Here is a 17,719-nt window from a genome sequence, read left to right as displayed (position 1 = left end):
TATTAAGAAAGTAGCGAACGGGCCACTGTTGTTCCAACTTCAAGAAGAGGGCATTCACTAGACTGTGGTGTCTCCTGGGCCAAAGTCAGATGCTCTCCCACCCCTGCCTCTGGGGCGGCTGTGGAGGGAACCATTAGTTTGAAGTCATTTATTCCAAAGGGCACATCCTAATGGGGCTGAGTCTAGACCTATACACATGCTGCTGTCCAGTTAAGGAGAGCACAGTGCTCTCTATAAGAAATAAGTTAAACTTGTGAAAAGATTTCAAAATTGTCCAGGGGAGAGGAGGTGGGGGATCCAAATTAATCCTAACTGTGGAACCCCCGTGGCTTCACTTCTGCCAGCCCCTTCCAGTTTTACCATTACTTTGAGTCATTATTTTCTAATGTTCGTAAAACAGGCTATATGCTGCTGCTGCTGCTGCTAAGTCGCTTCAGTCGTGTCCGACTCTGTGCGACCCCAAAGATGGCAGCCCACCAGGCTCCCCCATCCCTGGGATTCTCCAGGCAAGAACACTGGAGTGGGTTGCCATTTCCTTCTCCAATGCATGAAAGTGAAAAGTGAAGGTGAAGTCGTTCAGTTGTGTCCGACTCTTAGCAACCCCATGGACTGCAGCCTACCAGGCTCCTCTGTCCATGGGATTTTCCAGGCAAGAGTACTGGAGTGGGGTGCCATTGCCTTCATGGTGCCCTGTAAAACTCTGTTCCCCACAAGGGAATCCTGGGGAGTTGGGCTACAGTAAGATTATCTCACAGAATGACACTTATCAGCCCAAGAAATAAATTCCACACATGAACCACATACATTTGAAAGGCCCCAATTGCTGGGAGCCAGGCTAACCTATAGTTAAAGGATTTCTGGAATTTTCTGTGAGCCTTTCAGGCTTCCAATGTTTCATTCCTCTCAGTGTCTGATGGGAAAATCAGCAGGTGAGAGGGCATTTTGTAAATTTAACCTAAAGGTAAGAGTTTTGCTAACTACTGAACAAATTTATGGAAAGAAACAATATCCTTGCTCTAACTATTTATATGAAATACCTCAACATTCTAAAATCCTGGAGAAGGTTCTGGTTTGCATGTCACAGGGGCTGGCTGGACACTTAGAAGAGAGGTAGTAGGTAAAATCTGGGCATGGGAAGGGAGACTGGCCTGGAGAAGTTATTCCTTCAAACCTGAGATTCTGTGAAAACTAGAGTGCAAATCCATTTCCTAAAGGAAACTGTACTTTTAGAAGTACACAATTATAGAGATGGAGAACAAATTAATGGTTACCAGACATTAGGGAACCCACTCCAGTGTTCTTGCCTGGAGAATCCCAGGGATGGGGGAGCCTGGTGGGCTGCCATCTATGGGGTTGCACAGAGTTGGACACAACTGAAGCCACTTAGCAGCAGCAGCAGACATTAGGGATGGTGGAGGGTGACAGGGTTGGTGTGACTATAAAGGGGTACACCAGGGAGATCTTTGTCGTGACAGAATAGTTTTGTGTCTTGATTGTGGTGGTGGTTCCATGAACCTATACATGTAATAAAAGAGCATAGAATTATACACAGACATTGTACCTATGTCAAATTTCTGGCCTTTATATGAAATTATAATTATGTGTGATGTAATCATTGGGGGAGACTGCGTGAAGGGCAACTTCCTATGAGTATAATTATTTCAAAATAAAAAAGTTAACAAACATCAAGCAGAATCCTGCATTTCTTTTAAGTACCCTACAAAACCCTTCGTTTAGCCAATTTTTCTTTTAAGAGAACCCCACCCCCACACACCATAATTCCTTGGTTGTTGAGGATTAGAACTACAGACTTAGGAACAAACTTTTCCTTTTTCATCTTAGTTTCTTCATTGGGGAAAAAAATGTCAGAATGCATGTGGCCTTTTTCAAGTTTTTAATCTATAGAACTGATGTTTTGGACTAAACTATTCAGTTGGTATGCCTTAAGCAGACTGGGCAGTTCTACATCTGTCTAAGCCAGCTCTTCTCCCTGTCATGGAAAAAAAAACACAAACATGTTAAATTCCTGTCATGCCTTCCATGCAAAAAGAAGCATAAGGGTAGGTGGGTGGGAGAGGACAGGTCAGGAGGGTGTGGGGTTCTGTGGTAAAGCAAGAGGCTCCTCTCAGCTCAGAGGGAGCTGTGCTTCTGATGTTGAGAAGTGTAGAGAAATTGCCCCCAGGACGTCAAGGCACTTGGAAGATAAACAGTTCAACTAGCCTTGGAGAGGGGGCCAATACAGTTGAATGTAGAAATGTGAATCAGCTTCCCCTCCCCATCGCCCCAAGTCCACCAGAAGCGGAGGTGGACAGAGCCTGTGCCCTTCAGTGAGAACAGGTAGTTATAACAGGCAGGTTTTAAAGGGCTTTGGGTGGGAGGACCTGCTGCTGGTTGTCAGCATCCCAACACACTCTGTCTCCCAGAGAGTCCCCAGAGTGGCCTTTGTAGGTTCCATGCATTTCACTGAGACTTATTTAATTCATCTCTTCTGGCCCACAGCACATGACTATAAGCTGCCTCATATTTTCTTATTTTGAATCATAGGGGCCTGGGTTCATATCCTAATTCTACTGTTTACTAGTTTTGTGATCTTGGGCAAATGGGGATAATACCTGCATTACAGGGTTTCTAAAGTGTCTGGCACCTAATAGGTGCCTAGCAAATGCTAGCCTTCTCTTTGCTCATTGTTCCCTGTATGGCTGCCACATTACTTCCTAGACTGGAAGGTCCTTAGGAGAGCTCCTTTATGTTCTCTCTCCCCTGTATCTAGCATAGGGTTGAGCACACTGTTAATGAGTAAAATGGTGCCTTCCTGGCTGCCTCAGTGATACTACTGATGGAGACCCAGAAATGGGCACAAGGGCACATCAACATTCCACTGCTGCTTTATTGTTGTTTTTTTTTTTTCACTTAAAAAATATTTTTAATTGAGGTATAGTTGATTTACATTTTTATAGCTTCCAGGTGTATCAACATTACATTTCAATATGAAAGTAACATGCTGGATTCCTTATTTCCCTGATACATCATTCTAGTAAAACAGGCCCACATTTAGTGCAAATACAATTGTAGACAGGCCCACATTTAGTGCAAATACAATTTTAGACAAATATTATGTAGCTCAAGTAAAATTAAAGTCAATGACTAAGTATCTTGACAAAGTGGCTTTTTGATCAGTTTATCGGGTGTGAAGCATGAAAAATATCAATTGCAGACTTACAGGCTTATTACCACAGGATTCAAAAGGTTATCAAATATAGCAAAAAGAGCATTCTTGGGACAATTATCTGTAATAGTATACTGTATCAATGTTATATTTCTTGAATTTGCTAACTTAACTGTGTTTATATAAGAGAATGTTCTTAGGAAATACATTGAAGTATTAGGGGGTGATGGGACATGTCTGCAACTTTGAAGTGTTTCAGAAAAAAGTGTGCGTGTGTGTGTGTGTGTGTAGAAAGAGAGAGAGAGAGAATGATAAATGTAACAAGAGGCTAACAATAGATAAATCTTCATCAAGAGTATGTGAAATTTCTTTTTACTCTCTTTGCAGACAATTTTCCTTAAGTTGAAAATATTTCACATTAAAATTAAAAAAATATTATTTCGACCATTTAACCATTGTGTCTGATGCTGTGATAGGTATGATATTCAAGGGAGAACAAGACATGGTCTCCATCTTTAACCCAGAAATTCACAGCCTGGGGCTGGCAGGACCAAAAAAAAGGGCCAGGACAATTCAGTGTGGTAAAGACTTCCTAGGATGAGGTGGTCGGAGGAGGCTCTTTACAGAGGAGGTAAAGGAGAAGCTTAATGTTGGGGAAACTAATTAAGTTTGGGGATGGCAATGGGACATGTAAGCAGAGTTGACCAACAGACTGTGAGTTATAGAGAAGAGGTGCCTGTAGACAGCAAGAGAAAGACACCTGCCTTCTAAGGACAGACAAAAAGGCCTGGATTAGCAGGTGTCAGGGGCCAGGCCCAAATCACCATAGCCTCTGAGGTAACATAAGAAGTGCTGCTGCTGCTGCTAAGTCGCTTCAGTCATGTCCAACTCTGTGCGACCCCGTAGACGGTAGCCCACCAGGCTCCCCGTCCCTGGGATTCTCCAGGCAAGAACACTGGAGTGGGTTGCCATTTCCTTCTCCAATGCATAAAAGTGAGAAGTGAAAGTTAAGTCGCTCAGTCGTGTCCGACTCTTCGCGACCCCATGGACTGCAGCCCACCAGGCTCCTCCATCCATGGGATTTTCCAGGCAAGAGTACTGGAGTGGGGTGCCATTGCCTTCTCCGGTAAGAAGTGCAGGCATAAGCAAAAACACTAGAAGCTGAAAGGTTGAACACAAGCGGGCTTACTGATGGCTTAGGATGAACTTTATGGTGCAGTATACTGAATGTCCTAGAGACATCAGCGCCTAGATTGATTAATATGAGTAGCCTGGATACATACAGGCATGGCCCCAAATTAGTTAGGATTGCTAATAATAGACTGTGAGGCAGGAAGAGGATGTTAGGCGATCATAAGAAACTAAAGAAGTGATTTTTGAAGAACAGGATGAACTTTACCAGCAATAAGGATAAGGTAGTACCCAATTAACACACAACAGGATGGGGAGAGATTGTTGTTAATAGGAAAAATCCCGAGAACAGTACCAGGTTCCATAATTAAGGGAAATCAACAAGGCAGTACTGCTGTTTCAGATGTCAATGGGGGAATGGGAATTTCCACTAAATAATTAGATACAGGAGCCAGGATGAGAAAGTACCTGAATGTTCCTACCAAGGGCCTGGTGGGAGCTCTTTTATTTTTCCTTTTGCTGAAAACACATTTATTTTATGGAAAATTTATAAAAATAATGAGAAAAGCATTAGCTTAATAATGATGACATTTTATGGCTTTAACAGCACATAAAACTGTCAAAATGTGACAATTTTTGACCTACAAAAATGGCAAGTTCATGTTTCAAAAGAAAATGAACCCCCATATACCCAACACCCAGCTTTAGCGATTATCAACACATAATTTAATTTCATTCAAATTCCCACCCATGGCCCTGGCAAAGTGACTAATGTGAAGCAAATCTCTAGTGGGATTTTTTTGTGCTTAAAAAAAAAGTGATTTAGTATCTATAAAAGAGATTCAAATTATATATATATATAGATATATATATATATATATAATGTTTTAGTTCATTTTCTCAGTAATGTATCCTTGTGGTTCAAAATTCAAAAGGTACATACTGTCGTATAATTTTAATATACACAATTTTTATTTTGTAATTACACTTCCATAAAGCGGAAAAAAAAAAAAAAGAGTACAAAACAAAAGGACAGGTGAAAAGTCGCCTTCCAAACCTTGTCACCTAGCCAACAGCTCTCCCTCCTCAGAGGCAACCAACATTAACAGTTTTTTTATGTATCCTTCCTGGGATGTTTTACTCACGTTAACAAAAAGATTGCGGAGAAGGCAATGGCACCCCACTCCAGTACTCTTGCCTGGAAAATCCCATGGACAGAGGAGCCTGGTAGGCTGCAGTCCATGGCGTCGCAAAGAGTCGGATACGACTGAGCGACTTCACTTTCACGCATTGGAGAAGGAAATGGCAACCCACTCCAGTGTTCTCGCCTGGAGAATCCCAGGGACGGGGGAGCCTGGTGGGCTGCCGTCTGTGGGGTCGCACAGAGTTGGACACGACTGAAGTGACTTAGCAGCAGCAAAGAGATTGAGAACTATTCCCACTGATTTGTACCTTGCTTCTTTCAGCTAACAAAATATTTGAGATCATTCCATATCAGCACACAAAGAGCTTCCTCCCTTTCCCAGCTACCTAGCATTCCATTGAAGAACTACAGTTTATTTAAGGAGTCAAATCACTTTTGGTGGACTTTTAGGCTGTTTCCAATCCGTTGAGGTTACATACAGTGTTGGAATGACTCAACCTTATGCATCCATCTTGCGCCAAAGTAAGTGTATCTATCTGTAAGATAAATGCCTCAAAGCTGAATTTCTGGATGAAAAGGAAGGCACACATAATTTTGATAGATATTGCCAAATTGCCCTTCATCAGCTTGTAGTTATTTTAATGCTGTCTTCACCCTTGTGCAGTTTACCTTCTGCTCCTTTCCACTTACTCCAAGTGGCACTATAGGGTACCATTTCAACATACAGTATCAAACTCAGAAACACCCCCTCTGACCTCAGCCTTGCATGGGTCTCCCTCTACCACTCTGCTGCCAGGACCACCAGCCTGTCCTTCCTTCCCACTCCTTGCCCAGAGGCATCAGTAGCTTGCTGGCTTCCTTTCCTCCTTCCAAGCTGGTGCTGTGATCAGCCATCTTAGCCACGCTAGTGCTGATCTCTGGACTCACTCTCCCTGTGACCTTCTGGAGCACCTGTGCTGCCAATCCTCAGCCCTGTGAAAGCCCCACCATCCATTCTCTCCACCTCCCACTCCCAGCCTGCTAACTATTGCTGGAGAAGGTCATGAGATTGGCTCTGTTACAAAGCCAGGCCAGCCAGCCTCAGCAGGGCCCCAAGGGCTACAAAGTAGTCCTTTTAAATATCTGTATCAAATTTCTCTCAGCGATTGTTTCAAATCCTCTCCCTCTCCTCAGATTCCTTACCCCACCCTCACCCCAACCCCAACCCCTCAGTTGAGGGCCAAGCTTTGAGTTTCAATGACAGGACATAGGTCATCAAGCAGGAACTCCCTTGATTCTCTCGATTCTCTTGGTACTTGACCTTGTGTGTTCTTAAGTCACTGCTTTTTCACATCTGCCTGCTCATCCCCATTCCTCAGCCTCCAGAGAACAAGGGACTCCCTCCTCAAGGTTTCCTCTTCCACCTGTGTCCTTGACACTAGGTTCTCTTGCCTTCTCCTACACTTGGCCATCCTCTTTCCCTTTGGACAAGCTCTTCCCTCCTGGCTAGTTTTTCTCTCTCAGCCTAAAAACACTTCCTTCATATCAGTGTCACTATTCCACACTACCAACAAACTTTAAAAATTTAGCCATCTTTAAAATTACACAACTAATTCATGCCTCCTGGCTTTACTTCTTCCAAGTCAGCCCCAAAATTTAACAGAAAACTCAGAAAATAATGATAAGCAAAAAGAAGAAAATTAAAACCACCCATAATTCACCATGTAACTGTTAATATTTTGGTGTGTTTCTTTCCAATCATTTTATATGCACATATATAAGTTTAGATATCTGTATGTATTTCTTCTTACAAGAGTGGATCATCATACACAAAATACTGTCATACTGTATATCAAACATCATGGGCTTCCCAGATGGTGCTAGTGGTAAAGAATCTGCCTGCCAATGCAGGAGACACAAGAGACACAGGTCCAGTCCCTGGGTTGGGCAGATCCCCTAGAGAAGGGAATGGCAACCCACCCCAGTATTCTTGCCTGAGAAACCCCATGGACAGAGGAGCCTGGCTAGATACGGTCCATGGGGTCTCAGAGTCGCACACGACTGAGAACACATGCACAGACTTAGTCGTCTCATCCTGGTTAAGTAAATGAACGTCTCTGAGTCCATTTCCTCCTGTGTAAAATGAGGACTATTATAGTAACTACCTCACAGGGCTGTTGTGAGGATTCAGTGAGACAAAAATATATAAAAACACTTATCACAGTGCCTGACACATAGCAAGTTGAATTAATGTTAGCCATTATAATCTTCCCACATCAATAAATACAGCCCTACATAATAATGTAATGAGTGCTGTCAGTGCTATGTCTAACAGGAGTGACTAAAGCACGGCAGTGACTCACCAGCACGTATTCATTTGACATACAAGCAGGTATGTCTGTGGGATAAACTGCCTAAAGCACAACTGCTGGTTCAGAGGCTCTGCACATTTGTAATTTGGACAGATATTGCCAAATTGCCCTTCCTCAAGTGCGAGTTATCGTGATTTCTCTAAGCTATCCCTTATTGATGAATATTGAGGCTGTTTTCAAATTTTTCATTGATAGATGGTGAAGAACATTCTTATAACTAAATATCTGCTTGAATTTATGATTATTTATTCAGGCCAAAGGAGAGAGTATAAGTAAATGCATAGGGATGTGGGAGCAAACGGTGTGCCCTGGAAACTGCTAGTATCAGTGATACCCAGAGGGTAGAAGGACAAGAGGTGAGCCTGTAAATAGATTGGGACCAGATTGTAAAAGACTGTGAATTTCACATGTATTCATCTAATCAGTCACTAAATATTTAGTGACTATCTGTTACAGGCCATGCATTGTTTTAGGCAGTTTATTCACTTAGTGAACAAAAACAGAAAAAGATTCCTGCCCTGGGGGAGTTTACATTCTAGTGAAGAGATACAAATAATAAAAGTAATAAACAAACTACAGAGACTGTTAGAACGTAATAAGAAAAAAGGAAAGATAGAGTAGGCTAAAGGGGATGAGGTGCTGGGAGTGAAATTATGATATTATGGTAATATAATATGTTGTTCTTAAATATCAATAATTAATATTAACATTGCACAGTGCAATATTAAATAGAGTGACTGCTGCACTACAGAGTTTACATTTATTCTAGGAATGAGGAACCACTGAGGTAGGCATTCATATATATTTATCATCATCTGTGCCATATCCACATACTACCTGATACCTAATGGTTTCTTTCAACTGACTTACCTTTCCCTACCTAAATTTATTTTAAATGAAGCTCTATAACACCAACATAAACGGAAACTCAGTATTACATGCCACAAAATCTAGAAGGGGATACTAGATGATATCTCCGGCTGGCCTCTGTAACTAGTTCATTACAGAGACTAGTTAGTATATAAGAACAATAACAACCAGCACTTTTAAAACTGCATGCTTATTATTTGACAGGTAACTTGGTATTTTTAAATGCTGCAGATAGTTAATTTTATCTTTACAGTAATTCTATGCCACAGGTACCATTATGGTACCTATTTCTTTAGGAGGAAATTTGGGCAAGTGATTAACTCTCCCAAGCCTCAGCTTCCTCCTAAATAAATGGAAACAATAATGAGGATATATACACATAACTCATACAATTCAACATCAAAAAAACAAACAACCTAATTTTAAAATGAGCAGAGGATCTGATTAGGCATTTTTCCAAAGAAGACATACGGAAGGCCAACAAGTACATGAAAATTTGCTCAGCAGCACTAATTACCAGGGAAATGCAAATCAAAACCACCTCACACCTGTCAGAATGGCTATTATCAAAAGAGACAACAAATCATAAGCATTGGTGAGGATGTGGAGAAAATGGAACCTGCATGCACTGTTGCGGGACTCTAAATTGGTGCAGCCACTGTGGGAAACAGTATGGAGGCTCCTCAAAAAATTACAAATAGAACCACCCTACAATTCAGCAATTCCACTTCTGGGTATTTTCCCCAAAGAAAACAAAAACACTAATTCAAAAATATGTGCATCTCCATGTTCAATGCAACGTTATTCACACAGCCAAGACATGGAGGCAACCTGAGTGTTCATCGATAGATGAGTTGATAAAGAAGATGTGATATATATACACAATGGAATATTACTCAGCTATAAAAAAAATAATGAAATCTTGCCATTTACGAAAACATGGATGGACCTAGAGGGTATTGTACTAAGTGAAATAAGTCAGATAAGGACTACTGTACGATTTCACTTAGATGTGGAATCTCAGAAACAAATGAGCAATCATAACAAAACAGGAAAGAGTCATAGGTACAGAGCACAAGCATGTGGTTGCCAGAGGGGAAGGCGGGTTGGGAGGATGAGTAAATAGGTAAAGGAGACTAAGAGGTACAGACTTCCAGTTACAAATAAATGAGTCACAGGGAACTAACATAGTGTTCTAGGTCAATAATACTTCATTTTTTTAAAGAGAAAATAACCTAAATGTCCCCAAATAAGGATCTAATTGAAGAAATCGTAGTCAGGGTAAGATAGTAAGCAAACATACACATGTACTATGTACTTATAGCCTCTGGTCAGAATTTACATTGATATAAAAAACTGTTAAATTTTTAAATAAGTAAAACAAAAAATATGAAATTTTATATATTGCATGATCACAAAAATATTTCAAAAATATAAATAGGAGAAAAGGCTGGAAGTACATCAAAATATTATTGATCATCTTTGAGAGTTAAGACTATTAGTAAATTTTTAATCTTGTAGTTCTTTGGATTTCCCAAGTTTTCTATGAGTATTTACCATTAAAAGGAAATTTTTAAAAATAAAAAAGGCAATGTAGGACAGAAGGGCCCATGGCTTCTGCTTACTCCATGTCATGCTTGGGAGAGATGGGGAGAGGGGACAGGAATAGAAGGGAATAGAAGGGAATAGAAGCTCCCAGCTACATCATCCCCTGACCACTAACCCTCAAAATCTAATGACTGAGGTTAGAGCTAAATTACTGCTTTAAAATACAAACACCTTCCCTCAAAGTTAAATTTATTGGTCACTTTAATTTTCCTGCGAAGAACTTTAATCAGAATTTCTAAATTGATTATAGACTTGCTAGGATGGGAGTTTTGATTAGAAGATGGTAAGAAAATAAACCTCTGGGAGCACCGGGAGGGAAGGCTGGCACTTGGGCTGCTGGAGGGAAAGAGGCAACAGAAATCAAGCTAAAACTAAAGACAAACTCTCAACTTCAGTTGTCTCTAATTCAAGTCCTTTGGGGGAAGAAACAGAATATAAATACGATAAATAATACATCAGCAGAGAGACGGTGCCTAGTTTCCGTTAACATGATTAGTCTCTGCCATTCAACTTCCTGAGAAATGAGCTTTGTTTCTTAAAAAAGACCATTTTCGGGACTTCTCTGGTGGTCCAGTGGCTAAGGCTCTACACTCCCAATGCGGGGGCCTGGGGTTTGATCCCTGATCAGGGAAATAAATCCCATATGCTACAACTAAGACCCAGTGCCACCAAAAAAAAAAAAGGCCATTTTCATTCATGAAAAATAATATGGGACTGAACCACTCAGCCTAAGAATCTGAACCCCAGAGCTCTTTCCCTAGTTTCAGTTATCTTTTAATAGTGAGACTCCCATAAAATCACACAGATGAACCCAGGTTCTCTGAAAGGCTTACAGCAAGAAAAGTTCAAGATAATGTAGTAATGTAGTCTTTCAGTATTGATTTATAAAGGGAAAGTAAGCCTTTGAATGGAGTGAACAATATTTTAAAATAGTTTAGAGAAAATTAGAGACTGAAGAAAAGCTTGTCATGGAAACAAACAAACAAAAAAGCTAGGAGCAGGATGGTTTTATCTCTGACATCGAGCAAGCATTGCCTAATGACCTCCAAATGTAATATTAGCCCTCAAATGTGGTATTGTGTGAGTCCTGAGTCACAAAGGAAAACAATGTTGGATCTGCTTGCTGCAGAACACTACATCTACAATGGGATAGACATCCCTAAAGGTAAGTAAGTACACTACCTCTGCTTTCACAATGTAGTAAAAGAGAGAACAAAACCCTTTAGTTGATGGCCAAATGTGGTACTACATTTCTAGTACACAAATAGTTTCCTTCTCCTGCTCAACATTTGAGGAGTCCCAGACAAGACTCAGACAATCCTGGCACTTCTGCTGGAGTTCCTATTTGGTAAAGTGAAATTAGCAAAGTGTGTTGCTTGGTAACATGTGCTCTATTAAACCCTTGGGTCTTAGGTATGATGAAATAGACCAAGTACATCTATTTGGTTTGCTTTTTTCTTTCTTTCTTTCACCAAGATCCAAAGGCTGATACCATGCTTCATAGCTTTCCTGGTACCCACAGCCCCCTGAACAACAGGACACTGGCAAATACCTATGAAAGTCAGACTCTTCTCCTGTCAGTAAGCGAGTGAGTTTGGGAGGCTACATACACATTAGTATGTCACTGGGACTTGAGCAAGCCATAGCTTCTCTTTAACTGACTATGATTTATCTATGAATTTATCTTGAAGTTAACTAAAAGCGAGAAGTCATATGAAGCTATTCCTAAAGAAACTTAGAAGCCTCTGGAGAAAGTTAAGTCAGTTTATTTTCTAAGTCAAATAGGATTATCTTTTGAAGGAAGTATTCCCTTCAGCTGATCATCTTAAACAGTAATGAATAACTGTATTTGGCTAAATACCCAAACTCAAGCTAAACAAGGTAAATTCTTTGAAAGCAAATATAATCTGATGAGCATTTTTGATAAAATAAACATAGTTAAACATATTTCCTCACTCTCATTGATGGCTTTCCTATCTCAAGCAACATTTAACACAACAAATCCTTTTGAAAATTAGGATTTCAAAATCAAACTATCATTTAAACAAACTACATACACGGGCCACATAAATGAACATGCATTGCTGGTGGGAATATAAAATGGTAAAATTACTTTGGAAGAAAGATCAGCAATTTCTTACAAAGTTAAACATGCACTCACATAACATAGCAATCCTACTAGGTATTTACTCAAGAGAAATTAAAATACACATCTACACAAAAGCTTAAACACAGTTTACACGGGATACTTACTACGTACACTTGCTAAGCAGATGTATCTTTAAATTTTCAACTTTTGAAGAGTTTTTATTTAAACTAGTGTATGGTACAGTGAACTCTAGTCAATATTCTGTAATAACCTAAATGGGAAAAGAATTTGAAAAAGAAAAAAATCAACTCAGTTGAGATATAATTTACATACTTACTATAAATTTCATCTATTTTAAGCTTTCAGTCAAGATATAGACCACTTCCATGAAAATGTCCACTTTTGTCCAATTAAACACAAATATTCATAGCAGCTTTATTTGTAATAACCCATAACTGGAAACAACCCAGATATCCATCAAAATGTTAATGGATAAGCAAATTGTGCCATATACGTACAATGAAACACAACTCAGCAATAAAAGAGATGAAGTGCTGATCCAGGAAACAACATGAATGGATTTCAAGGACATTCTAAACAAAAGCAACTAGACACAAAAGAATATATACTGTATGATTTTATACATATATATGAAATTCTATAAAAGAGAACTCTAACCTGTAGTGATGATAAAAAGGAGATCAGTGGTCATCTGGAGCCGGTGGTAGGAGTAGAAGATTAATGATGAAAGGTCAGTGGACATTTCCATGGAAGTGGTCTATATCTTGACTGAAAGCTTAAAATAGATGAAATTTATAGTAAGTATGTAAATTATATCTCAACTGAGTTGATTTTTTTCTTTTTCAAATTCTTTTCCCATTTAGGTTATTACAGAATATTGACTAGGGTTCACTGTACCATACGCTAGTTTAAATAAAAACTCGTCAAAAGTTGAAAATTTAAAGATACATCTGCTTAGCAAGTGTAAGTAGTAAGTATCCTGTGTAAACTGCGAACCAAGATGCAGTCTCTACAATTAGGAAACCACTCTCTTGAAAAAACTAAGCACCCAGGAACATGTGCATGGTAGAAGGCATTGAGGCAATGCTATTTAGAGCTGGTATATATGGTTTAACAGGTTCTTTTAAATAGTGCCTACCATATGGGAGAATGGCAAAAGGAATAAAAGCCAAAGGATTCACTAGGCTGGAAAGGAGACCAATATACACTAGGTTGGTTGGGAGTGCTCATGCACTCAGTGCTCAGTCCCTCATTCGTGTCGGACTCTTTGTGACCCTATAGACTGTAGCCACTAGGCTCCTCTGTCCATTGGATTCTCCAGGCAAGAATACTGGAGTGGGTTGCCGTGGTTGGGAGATCTGGGATCAGATTAAGGACAAGATACGATGTTCTACATCACTGTGAACCCTGGCTTGTCACTATCATCTTATGAAATGCATCTCAATAGAGAGGCCAATTAATCTGGATGAAGCTTGACTAATCTAAAAACTGATATCAAATGACTGAGACAAAGAGTAGAAAATGGTATAGGACAAGAGGGTCTTCAGATTCCTTGGCCAGACTACAGGGCACCTCTTGCCCTCACCATCAGTGTGGAAGCTCATTATCCTTTTGGTGTTTGGCAAACATTCTATTAAGGTTACAATAAATGCAAGAGATCTGATGAGGAACTGACCTAGAATATTTTATTCATCTATATAGCTTTAGAAATTAAAAGATGGGAAAAATAGATAATTGAGTATCTGTCATATACAGTCTTAGGATAGGATTCAGAGTACAGTCCTATCGCACTGGGAAATAATCTGAAATTATTTTTTTAATCAGAGGGATCTAATAATATCACAAGTTTTTAGGAACTGATAATGAAATGTGAAAAACAAGAGTGGACTGTTGTAGTCATTTCTGGGTGCCACACTTGAAGGATATTGACAAATTGGAGGTTAATGGCCAGGATGGTAACAAGGCCTGGAAACCATCTCAGAGAAAAAAGACTAGAATGGAAACCTAGAGTAGAAAAGATCTGTCTGGACATGGTAGCTGTTGCCAAATATCTGAAAGTCTACACCAGTGGGAGAGGTGATGCTGCTGCTAAGTCGCTCAGTCATGTCTGACTCTGTGTGATCCTATGGAACTGTAGCCCACCAGGCTCTTCTGTCCATGGGACTCTCCAGGAAAGAACACTGGAGTGGGTTGCCATGCCCTCCTCCAGGGGAGCTTCCCGATCCAGGGATTAAACCTGAGCCTCCTGCATTGCAGGCTTATTCTTTACCATCTGAGCCACTAGGGTAGAGGTGATAGATAGACTTTGCCTATTTTTGTGGCATTCCCTATGACAAATTAAGACCAAAGAATGGAAGATAGATTTCAGTTCAATATCTGGGGGAATTTTTTAATGAGCAGAACATTCAAACAGTTGAAAGGCTCTTTGACTCTCCTTCAGTTAAAATTAAAATAGAAGTAAGTGAAGAGTCCCAGGTAGTGCTAGTGGTAAAGAACCCTCCTGCCAATGCATGAGGGCTTCCCAGGTGGTAGCACCTTACACCCCTTACACCTGCCAATGCAGGAGATGTAAGAGATGTGTGTTCGATCCCAGGGTTGGGAAGATCCCCTGGAGGATCCCCTGGAGTAGGGCACAGCAACCCACTCCAGTATTCTTGCCTGGAGAATCCCATGGACAGAGGAGCCTGGCAGGTTACAGTCCATAGGGTCGCAGAGTTGACTGGACATGACTGAAGTGACTTAACACGCACACACTCAAGTGAAGAATCCAATAGTGATAAGGGAGCACTGATGCTCTTATCCTTTCCCTCACATTTGTCAGAACTGCATATGAATTTCTAAAACATATTTATCTTCTATTATTTCTTGATTATACAAGTAACAGGTTTGCTATGTGAAAAAAATGAAAATACAGACAAGCAAAGAGAAACACAAATGAAAACAAAATCATGCATCTTCCACCTCCTAGAAATGTAAACATTTTGGCGAATAGCCTTACAGAATTTTTTCTGTTATAGATCCCTATAAAATATATACATATACTTTTAAAAAACATAAATGAGATACCATTAATAACACTACTTTTTTACTTTACAATACAGTATAAACATTCTTAACAGGTACATCATTCTTAACAGGTACAGAGATTTCCATGGAATGACTATACTGTATGTAATTTGTTTACCCAAAGTTTCCCAGAGGACATTCTATATAACATTAGTTCTACAAGATGACCCTCAAAAAAATAGGACTTAGGTTAAATAGTTTAAAATGCTCCATACCATATTCCCTTTCTTGGGCTTTCACATGTTAAAGAAATGAATTAACTGAGTTCCCCCAACTTACTTGACCAGAGATTGTCCATGGCCTCCCCCTTCTTTAATTCTTCAGGGCACTTACTTATATTTTACAAAACACTCTGATAAGTGCTGGCTTAACTGATACTTTAGTGTTAGACTTTAGGTTTCTAGTTTTTTACATAAAACTTCCCATTTTAACCATATTGAAGTGTATAATCCAGCACATGCATGCATGTGTGCTCAGTCGTGTCCAACTCTTTGTGACCCCATGGACTGTAGCCTACTAGGCTCCTCTGTCCATGGAATTTTTCAGCAAGAATACTGAAGTGGGTTACCATTTCCTACTCCAGGGGATGTTCCCAGCCCAGGGATCGAACCCCCATCTCTTGTGTTTCCTGCACTGGCAGGCAGATTCTTTACCAACAGTGCTACCTGGGAAGCTTATATTCACAATTACATTCCCACTCTATATTTCCAAAGGTTTTTCATCATCTCAAACAGACATTCTGTACCCATTAAGAACCCTCATTCCCCCTCCCACCAGCCCCTGGTAACCTGTAAACTACTTTCTGTTTCTACGAATTTGTGTAAGTAAGTGGTGACATGCAATATTTATCCTTTTGTGTCTGGCTTATTTCACTTATAATGTTTCCAAGGTTCACCCATGTTGTAGCAAGTGTCAGAACTTCATTCCTTTTTGTGGCTGAATAATAGTTCGTGCTATGGATATACCACATTTTATCCATTCATCTGGTGATGGACTCAAGTTGTTTCAACCTTTTGGCTATCATGAATGAATAATGCTGCAAGGAACACTGGCATACAAGTACCTGTTCAAGGCTTTGTTTTCAAGGAGTGGAATTATTGGATCATATGATAACTATGTGTTTAATATTTTGAGGAACTGATAAACTTTTCCACAGTTGCTGTGTCATTTTACATTCCAGTGAGAAAGGTGCAAGGGTCCCATTTATCTGCATCTCCATCAATGCTTGCTACTTCCTGTCTTTTTTTATTAGAGCCATCCTCATGTATGAAACGGAGAAGGCACTGGCGACCCACTCCAGTACTCTTGCCTGGAAAACCCCATGGACGGAGGAGCCTGATGGGCTGCAGTCCATGGGGTCGCGAAGAGTCGGACACGACTGAGCGACTTCACTTTAACTTTTCACTTTCATGCATTGGAGAAGGAAATGGCAACCCACTCCAGTGTTCTTGCCTGGAGAATCCCAGGGACGGGGGAGCCTGGTGGGCTGCCATCCATGGGGTCGCACAGAGTCAGACACGACTGACATGACTTAGCAGCAGTAGCAATAGCATGTATGAAATGGCATCTCTTTGTGGTTTTGATTTGCATTTCCCTAATAACTAATAATGTTGAACATCTTTTCATGTGCTTATTGACCATCTGTATATCTTCTTTGGAGAAATGTCTATTCATAAAGTCCTTTGCCCATATTTTAATTGGGCTTTTTGTTGTTGAGCTATCAGAATTGCTTACATATTCAGGATTAAACCCTTATCAGATATGATTTACAAAATTTTTTTACACTACAGATTTCCTTTTCACTGCCTTGAATAATGTTCTTTGATTCACAAAAGTTCTTAATTTTTATAAAGTTCAATTTATTTTTCCTTTTGGTGCTATATCTAAGAATCCACTGCTAAATCCAGGGTCATAAATATTTACCCTCTTCTTTTTCTAAGAATTAAATGGTTTTGTTGTTGTTCAGTCACCAAGTTGTGTTCAACTCTTTATGATCCCATGGACTGCAGCACGCCAGGCTTCCCTGTCCTTCATCATCTTCAGGAGTTAGCTCAAACTCGTGTCCATTGAGTCAATGATGCCATCCAACCATTTCATTCTCTGTTGCCCTCTTCTCCTCCTGCCCTCAATCTTTACCAGAACCAAGGTCTTTTCCAATGAGTCTGCTCTTCGCATCAGGTGGCCAAAGTGTTGGAGCTTCAGCTTCAGCATCAGTCCTTCCAATGAATACTCAGGGTTGATTTCCTTTAGGATTGACTGGTTTGATCTCCTTG

At 40.1% G+C, this 17,719-nt stretch overlaps 1 protein-coding gene across 2 annotated transcripts in view; it reads right to left on the bottom strand.

The window, feature by feature from the left end:
• Positions 1-594: 594 nt before the first annotated feature.
• The window catches only part of LOC102403165 (P2R1A-PPP2R2A-interacting phosphatase regulator 1), a 68,352-nt gene continuing 51,227 nt past the window's right edge, over positions 595-17,719 (bottom strand). The window contains exons 7-9 of one of the 2 annotated variants that reach the window (XM_025276304.3): positions 13,038-13,155; positions 12,524-12,630; positions 595-1,990 (exon numbers count right to left, since the gene is read on the bottom strand). The gene's annotated coding sequence lies outside the window, so the exon portion shown is untranslated. The remainder of the gene's footprint in view (positions 1,991-12,523; positions 12,631-13,037; positions 13,156-17,719) is intronic. The other variant, XM_025276305.3, reaches the window with a different exon arrangement.

Source organism: Bubalus bubalis, chromosome X, assembly GCF_019923935.1.
Source record: "Bubalus bubalis isolate 160015118507 breed Murrah chromosome X, NDDB_SH_1, whole genome shotgun sequence".
Taxonomy (NCBI): Eukaryota; Metazoa; Chordata; class Mammalia; order Artiodactyla; family Bovidae; genus Bubalus; species Bubalus bubalis.
The sequence above is the reverse complement of the archived record's forward strand: the minus strand, read 5'-3'. Positions and strand labels throughout refer to the sequence as shown.